We start from the raw sequence: 9,110 nt of genomic DNA, 5'->3' as shown, positions 1-9,110 counted from the left end.
AGCAAGCCTGTGGACTTTCTCAGGAGGCCACCGCGGGGCTCAACCTCCATGCACTGGGGCTCCCCAGTGCCGCGGCCAATTGACAATGGCTTCCAATTTGCATTTGGCCAGTTCCCTTGCAAAGCACCCTGCCTAATTTTCTCCTCTGGGTCATCACAAATGTAAAGTTGTCTTGAGGCACATTATTTCCCCCACCCTTTAGGCGAAGGAATAGAAGATTAGAGACACAGAGGCTAAACAGAGTAAGAACTCAGGTGTCCTGGCTGCCTTGAGGTAGGCAGGAGCCCCAGAGGTGGCCCTTGCTTGCCCCGACCCTTTCTGAATCTCAGCTTTATCAAGTTGAAGGCTGAGGATACAATGCTGCTTCGTGGGGTTGTTGGGTCATCATTTAGGAGATAATATGCATGAAACGCCCTGCGTGAGGAAGGCCTTCGGAGTTTGTCTGATACCGTCATTGCTTCAGGAAGGATTTCCTATAAATTATGCAGGCGACCACAGTTCGGTTCTAGAAAGCCCACAGAGTGCAGTGGTTGGGGGCGGGCTTTGGAGGCAGCTGAGTCCAGACCGTCTGGGGGGAGCTTGGGGGAATGGCTGTTGATTCTCTGCTCTCCAAAGTCAACACCTGTGGTGTGTTTACAATGTATCGTGGGGCGCCTGGGTGGCTCAGTCGGTTGGGCAGCCGACTCTTGATTTCGGCTCCCGATCCAGGGTCGTGGGATCGAGCTCCACGTCAGGCTTCGTGCTGAGTGTGGAGCCTGCTTGAGATTCTCCCTCTCTCTCTCTCTCTCTCCTTCTCCCTCTGCCCCTCTCTCCTGTTCGCTTGCTTGCTCTCTCTGTCTAAAAAAAATAATAATAATAAGTAAAATAAAATATATATCTTGATTTCTTAACACTCACCGGGCCCACAGTTTGCCTTCTCTCGCACAAAATGAGGTTGACATGGGACTGCCTTGTCGAAGACGGACCCTGGGTCCCAGAGACTTTGCTGTGCTCCCAGCAAAAGCCTGTGTTGGCTCACGTAGGCACTGAGCAACTGTCCGCCTCGCACTCTGGCTAGTGTCAATGACAGCACACAGCCTGCACCTGACAGCCTGTATGGGTGATTGAAGGGAGGACTATTCTGGCAGCTGGTGCCTCTGATCCAAAGACACCTTAGTGCCACCCCTGACATAGCACCAGATTGTCGCGTCTCTGCGCTGAGCATATTCTCTTCCCTCTTTATCACGAAGATCCCATTCCACTCACTGAGGTCCTGATGCGCTAGGACAGGATACTGGCAAGAGCTGCATTGTCACCTGCTGTTGAAATGCTGCTGTCGCTTGGGAGGAAAGAGGGGTCCCCCCAAATTGAAGGAGTCTACTGGAAAGAGCGCTGAGCCTAGCTAAAGTCCCCGGTTCCTGTCTCAGCTGCCTGGTTGTGGGGTTTTAGGCAAGTCACTCTTCAAGTCTGCCCTGTATGGTGGTGCAGGTGGCTGACTGCACAAGGCTGTGATTAGAATTTGAAATCTGGTCTGCACCCTGCTTGCCAACCCTGCTTGTGTGCTAGAACAGGGCTGTCAGCCCAGAGCCAGGGGCACGTTTTCCTAATTCTTACAGACACTAGATGGGCCGGGAGCAACCTTGCTTCACTGTCTTCTCAGAAGCTCAGTTTCTCTTTCTGTGGACTAGGGGAATCTTCAGGGGCGGGCCTGCCTTTATAGGAATTATAGAGCCCTCTCCTTCCCATTTGTCATTATTTCTCTGCCTTCCTTTCCCTTCAAAGACAGAAAGAAAGAAGACTTCCGATGTGTCTTTGTGAACTTCCAGAAGGGAAGACGCCGGGTGCGGGCAGAACCTAACGATACTTAGGGGATAAATATGGGCAGGACTTGCTGGAGTAAAGGACGTGAGGGAGGGGGAGAGGGAAACGAGGGGGGACTCCCAGGGTCAGGCTTCCGCTCCTGGGCGGGTGGAGGAGGTGGGGAGGAAGGGGTGGGGTCTGAGAACGGAAGGGAGGTTGCAGAATGAACCTGTCAGGGGCAGGTGTGTTTATGGGCATCCCGGAGAAATGCTCAGCAGGCCCTGCCTGCACAGGTTTGAAACTCAGGAAAGGAGCCTGAACTAGAGGCCGGGCTTGAAGGACCCAGGGCGCATCACAGATGAGTCCATCGGGACTGCCCTTAGAGAAGGAAGCGGCTTCACCAGCACATCAGAAGGCCGTGGTCCCAGATGGCACTTCATGCCCCAAACATGCAGAGAAAGGGCTCCGCACCTCTCCAGAGGCAGAAAATGACCACAGAAGCTGAGCTGGGTCAGGGCCGTCTCCCAGGCAGCCAGGCTGGTGGAGAATGAGATCACAGGGATTTGGGTCAAGCTCAGAAGAGCGTTCCCGTCTGGGACACCTTCTCTGACACGGGCTTATTTTTAGAAATGCTTTTTAATGAACAGCATGCAAAACGGTGAATTCAGCAGAGTCTATTCCCCGCGGGCTCCCTCTGCAATACATTTTAAGTGGAGTCGCTGGTGGAAGGCGGCCATGTCCTCTCACGAGGGCCGTCCAGAACACTCGTGGGCTGTGCTTTCAGTGACCACGAGCTGGTAATTATCATAATCATCGTCACATCCTCTCAAATGCCTAGGGCACTTTACAGTTTGCAGGGTGCATTCGCCCCACTGACTCGCTTGATCTCTACAACAGCACTGCAAGGTGCGATTATTTTGCCATTGTACAGATGAGGAAATGGAGGCTAAGGGAGACACAACAGCCCATCCACTGCCACACACAGGGGACACTCACAGAAGAGAGGGACAGCTGGGGCGCTGGGTGGCTCAGTCAGTTCAACGTCCAACTCTTGATTTCAGCTCAGGTCATGATCCCAGGGTTATGGGATTGAGCCCCACCTCAGGCTCCATGTTGAGTGTGGAGCCTGCTTGGGATTCTCTCTCTCTCTCTCTCTCTCTCTCTCTCTGTCTCCCCGTGTGCCCCTCTTCTCCTGCTCTCTCTCTCTCTCTCTCTCAAATAAAAAAAATAAAAAAGAAAAGAAACAAAGAGGGGGAAAGCTGGGCCAGACACACACAGACAGGACACAGTGGCTCTGGGAGTGTAGGTAGCAAGGACCATCCCTCAGGAGGCCATTTCTGGGGTGAACCAACACCCAGCCTCCCTGGCCAAGGATCTCAGGAGAGATTCTGATTGGCTGAGCCACAGGTCACATGCCCATTCCCCACCTAGGGAGCAAATGGCCCTTCGACTTGACGGACCCCCTGAGGATGCATACAAAGAAGAGGTGATGCCCCAGAAGGCAGCGGGGTGCATGAGCAGAGGGGGGAGAAATAGATCCGGGAAACAAAAGAATCACCCAGTACTTCATTCTTTAAAAGCTGTGTGTGAGTCAGATTTCTAAGGAATTGAATCCTGTGCCTGATTTTCCTCTGACCCTCATTCTCTGGATAGCACTCTTCATTTCTGAATGCCTCTGTGAGTAATGCAACCTAACATTTTGGCTGCACATTGCTGTACGTGACTTTGGACCAGTCCTATCTTTCTCTGGGACCCAGTGTCCTCATCTGTACCACAAGGGCACTCCCCATTCACAAATACAAGGGAGACTGGGAGCCCCAGCAACCCAAGGCAGGCTCCAAGGTCAAAAGGCTACTAATACATAGACCTGGGGAATCCTGAAGTGTCCCTCACACCAGCTGTCTTATCCATCTGAAATGACAAGTCCAGGACTTGGCTCCCTAGTGGCATCATGGAAACTGGATGGCCGGGGTAAAGAATATTCTCCCACTGGATTTTCTGTTGCAGGTAGATATTCACATAGGCTCATATAACCCTTCAGACCCTTCTGCAGTGTAGTGCTCCCGGGCCTCTGACTGCCCTGCCTGAGCCCTCTTCTCTTCCCTTCCCTCCTCACTTGACTCATTCCCCTTCCAGCTCCAGGTACAGGGCCCCCGTCTTCCCTGACCACCTTCCTCTGGGCTCCAACTCTATGCTCCACTGCAGTCTTCACCCTGCTGTGTTAGTTATTCATGCTTCTTACCAGTGAGCATTTCATAGGCAGCATGTGTGTCTTATTGAGTCTGTACTCTCAGTGCCCAGCATGATGCCCAGCTTGAGGTGGGTGCTAAGTGATAGCTCATGGGATGATGAATGAATGATTGATTGATTGGATGGATGATGGATGGATGAATGGATGTGAGGATGGATGGGTGGGTGTGAGGATGGATGGATGGATGGATGGACGTGAGGAATGGACGGAAGGATGGATGGATGGATGGGAGGATGGATGGATGGATGGATGGATGAATGGATGGATGGTTGGATGGATGAATGGATGGATGGATGGATGGATGGGAGGATGGATGGATGCATGAATGGATGGATGTGAGGATGGATGGAAGGATGGATGGATGGAAGGATGGATGGATGGATGGATGGATGGATGTGAGGATGGATGGAAGGATGGATGGAAGGATGAATGGATGGATGGATGGAAGGATAGGAGGATGGATGGATGGATCGAAGGATGTGAGGATGGATGGAAGGATGTGAGGATGGATGGAAGGAAGGATGGATGGATGGATATGAGGAACGGATGGATGGATGGATGGAAGGAAGGAAGGATGGATGGACGGATGGATGTGAGGATGGATGGATGGATGTGAGGATGGATGGAAGGATGGATGAAAGGATGGATGGATGGATGGATGGAAGGAAGGAAGGATGGATGGATAGGAGGATGAATGGATGGATGTGGAAGATGGATGTGGAGGATGGAGGATGAATGCAGGAATAGATGGATGGATGGATGGATGGATGGATGGAAAGATAGAAGGATGGGTGGGTGGATGATGGAAGGAAGGCAGGCAGACATATTTTCCAAAAGTCATGCGGATAGTTGATGACAGAACTTGCTCTAGATCCCGGTCTTCCCATTCTGAAACAAGCCATTTCCAATGAGTTCTCTGCTTCGCTATCTTTCCTTATTTTCATTGAACACCTGCTCCACTGAACCTACACCTCCTACGGCTGCTGCTTCATCCGTTCAACTACTCAGCAAACATGCTCTGTGCCAGGAATAGTGCTGAAAGTAGGCAGTCTAGTAACCAAGCTCTGCACACACCTGAACAGCTTCTGTTTACTGACCAGCAGGAGGCACAGCCATCCTCTGAGAGGGAAGGAGGGTGAGGACAGTGGAGAGAGTTTGGAAGACATTGGTGGGAAATGGGAGAGGGTCCTAGAAAGGAAATGTGGGGGGTTCTTGAGCAGCATGGTGGACCCATGAATCTGTAAGGCTGCAGCTGAAAGGGAAGAGTGGTTTCCTGAAAAAATCAACCCAAGCTACCAAATACAACCATGGTTTTCTGGGTGACATAAACTGCAGACAAACCCAACAGAGATACACTGGTCATGTCAGGCCTTCTGGTTTTAAGCGGGTAACAGTCCCAAGCTTTAGACATTGTCACACAATCAGTAGCCATCAGGGACTTACCTTTTGATTGTTTTAATGTTTGTTTATTTTTGAGAGAGAGAAAGAGAGAGCACGAGTGGGGGAAGGGCAGAGAGAGGGGGAGACACAGAATCCAAAGCAGGCTCCAGGCTCTGAGCTGTCAGCACAGAGCCTGACGTGGGGCTGAAACTCATGAAACGCGAGATCATGACCTGAGCCGAAGTTGGACACTTAACCGACTGGGCCACCCAGACGCCCCAGGGACTTAACTTTTAAACATTTTTTTTAACGTAGCAGAGAGGGTTTGAAGTAAGGAGGAAATATTCCACAAATGTCCCACCGTCTCACTGCAAAGAGATCTGTTTGCTATCACTTTTCTTGGAGCAGTGATGGGATGGGGGAAGAGAGCGGTGTCTTGGATATACATTCAATGAAAAATTTGTCTCTGTCATGATAGATGTCAAATACGTCCAAATACGCTCATTCGTCTGTATGTTTTTCTAAGGAGATCAGGAGGTGAGGATTCTTTTCTTCCTACCTTGAAGCAAAGCCGTAAAAATCTGGAGATGAACTCATATGATTTACTTCATGTCTTTATCGTGTCCCTTACACTTTTAGGACAATGGAATTTCTGGGTGAACTGTCCGCCACCCACCCCTGTAATTTCTCCCAGACCTCAGTTTCCATTTCTGTAATGCAAGAGGCTTGGAGTCGACATCCGAATGCCTCTTCTCTGAACCCTGACACACCACAAGTCTTCCACACCGATGGGGAAGACGAGTCCTCCCAGGGGCATAATGTACACAAATCAAATCAAAATATAAATCATCTCACCCTGTTATGGGTCTCATACACAGTTGCTTTTAATAAAATATGCAAATATTTTGCAGTAAATTGATTTCCCAGTTTCATTCTCTTATCTCCATATCTATTATTCATGATTCTTCCCCTCTTTACTTGAAACGTAAGGGGGGCAGAAGTCTAGAATGCTGCGTTCCCTTGCACTCTGACGGTTAATATCAGCACAATGTTATGCTCCCAGGAATAAAAGGTGCATGTCAATATTACTTCCAGTCTCCACCCAAGAGCTAAGATACAAGGTCTTGCGTTGATCTAAATCCACAGGCCTGAACTTCCTGGGAAACTTGAATAAAAGTGTAACTTTTGTAAAAAGTTTTTTTTTTTTTTACTTATTTTGAGAGAGTGAGAGAGCTCACGTGCATATGTAGGAGAGGGGTGGAAAGAGAGAATCCCAAGCAGGAGCCTGACGTGGGGCTCTACGTCACAAACCTTGAGATTGTGACCTGAGCGGAGATCACGAGTCAGATGCTTCACCCACGGAGCCACCCAGGCGCCCCAATAAAAGTTTAACTTTGTTGGGGAAACAGCCATAGTTAAAGCCATGACTGCATGGATATTGTTTCACCTGTAAACAATGAAAACACCGTATCTCATCCTCTCCAGCATCTGTAGTCTCCTGATTTGTTCATTTTAGCCACTCTCACTTCACTCTTATGTGGATCCTAAGAAACTTAACAGAAGACCATGGGGGAGGGGAAGGGAAAAAAAAAGTTGGACAGGGAGGGAGCCAAACCATAAGAGACTCTTAAAAACTGAGAATAAACTGAGGGTTGATGGGGGGACAAGGGTGGGGAAAATGTGTGATGGGCATTGAGGAGGGCACCCGTTGGGATGAGCACTGGGTGTTGTATAGAAACCAATTGGACAATAAATTTCATATTAAAAAAAAAGATTATGTTCTTCAAGAGGTGTGGCTAATGGTTGACTTGCTTGGACTTCACTGCTTTTCCGTGGGACACTATTCAGGGATCAGACCTTTTGGTCCAGTTTTGTATCTGAAAACACAAGGAGTATATATATTTTAATTTTTTTTTTTTAACGTTTATTTATTTTTGAGACAGAGAGAGACAGAGCATGAATGGGGGAGGGTCAGAGAGAGGGAGACACAGAATCCGAAACAGGCTTCAGGCTCTGAGCTGTCAGCACAGAGCCTGACGCGGGGCTCGAACTCACAGACCACGAGATCATGACCTGAGCTGAAGTCGGCCGCTTAACCGACTGAGCCACCCAGGCGCCCCAAGGAGTATATATATTTTAAAGCCTTCTCATCAAGAAATAAAGTTTCCTAGATTCTTCTCTTTCACCAAATTCTGGATTGAGATACAGTGTTTTCTTTCTTTTTTTTTTTTTTTTCAACGTTTTTATTTATTTATTTTTTTTGGGGGGGGGACAGAGAGAGACAGAGCATGAACGGGGGAGAGGCAGAGAGAGAGGGAGACACAGAATCGGAAACAGGCTCCAGGCTCCGAGCCATCAGCCCAGAGCCTGACGCGGGGCTCGAACTCACGGACCGCGAGATTGTGACCTGGCTGAAGTCGGACGCTTAACCGACTGCGCCACCCAGGCGCCCCTCTTTTTTTTTTTTAAATCGCTCTTTGGGAGCTCCTTTATTTATTTATTTTTTAACATGAAATTTATTGTCCAATTGTATTGTTGTATTTCCATACAACACCCAGTGCTCATCCCAACAGGTGCCTTCCTCAATGCCCATCACCCATTTTCCTCTCTCCCTTGTCCCCCCATCAACCCTCAGTTTATTCTCTCTTATATTTTGGCTCCCTCCCTCTCTAACCTCTTTTTTTTTCTTCCTCTCCCCCATGGTCTTCTGTTAAGTTTCTTGGGATCCACATAAGAATGAAAACATATGGTATCTGTCTTTCTCTGTATGACTTATTTCACTCAGCATAACACTCTCCAGTTCCATCCACATTGCTACAAAAGGCCATATTTCATTCTTTCTCATTGCCACGGAGTATTCCATTGTGTATATAAACCACAATTTCTTTATCCATTCATTGGTTGATGGACTTTTAGGCTCTTTCCATAATTTGGCTATTGTTGAAAGTGCTGCTATAAACATTGGGGTCCAAGTGCCCCTTATGCATCAGCACTCCTGCCTGTATCCCTCCGGTAAATTCCTAGCAGTGCTATTTCTGGCTCATAGTGTAGATCTATTTATAATTTTTGAGGAACCTCCACACTGTTTTCCAGAGCGGCTGCACCAGTCTGCATTCCCACCAACAGTGCAAGAGGGTTCCCGTTTCTCCACATCCTCTCTAGCATCTATAGTCTCCTGATTTGTTCATCTTAGCCACTCTGACTGGCGTGAGGTGGTATCTCAGTGTAGTTTTGATTTGTATTTCCCTGATGAGGAGTGACGTTGAGCATCTTTTCATGTGCTTGTTGGCCATCTGGATGTCTTCTTGAGAGAAGTGTCTATTCATGTTTTCTGCCCATTTCTTCCCTGGATTATTTGTTTTTCGGGTGTGGAGTTTGGTGAGTTCTTTATAGATTTTGGATACTAGCCCTTTGTCCGATATGTCATTTGCACATATCTTTTCCCATTCCATCGGTTGCCTTTTAGTTTTGTTGATTGTTTCCTTTCCAGGCCAACTAATCTTCGACAAAGCAGGAAAGAGTATCCAATGGAAAAAAGACAGTCTCTTCAACAAATGGGGCTGGGTGAACTGGACAGCAACATGCAGAAGAATGAAACTAGACCACTTTCTTACACCATTCAGAAAAATAAACTCAAAATGGATAAAGGACCTGAATGTGAGACAGGAAACCATCAAAACCCTAGAGGAGAAAGGAGGAA

The sequence above is a fragment of the Panthera pardus genome, unplaced genomic scaffold (genome assembly GCF_024362965.1).
Source record: "Panthera pardus isolate Hobbes unplaced genomic scaffold, ASM2436296v1 HiC_scaffold_24, whole genome shotgun sequence".
Lineage (NCBI taxonomy): Eukaryota > Metazoa > Chordata > Mammalia > Carnivora > Felidae > Panthera > Panthera pardus.
The sequence above is the reverse complement of the archived record's forward strand: the minus strand, read 5'-3'. Positions refer to the sequence as shown.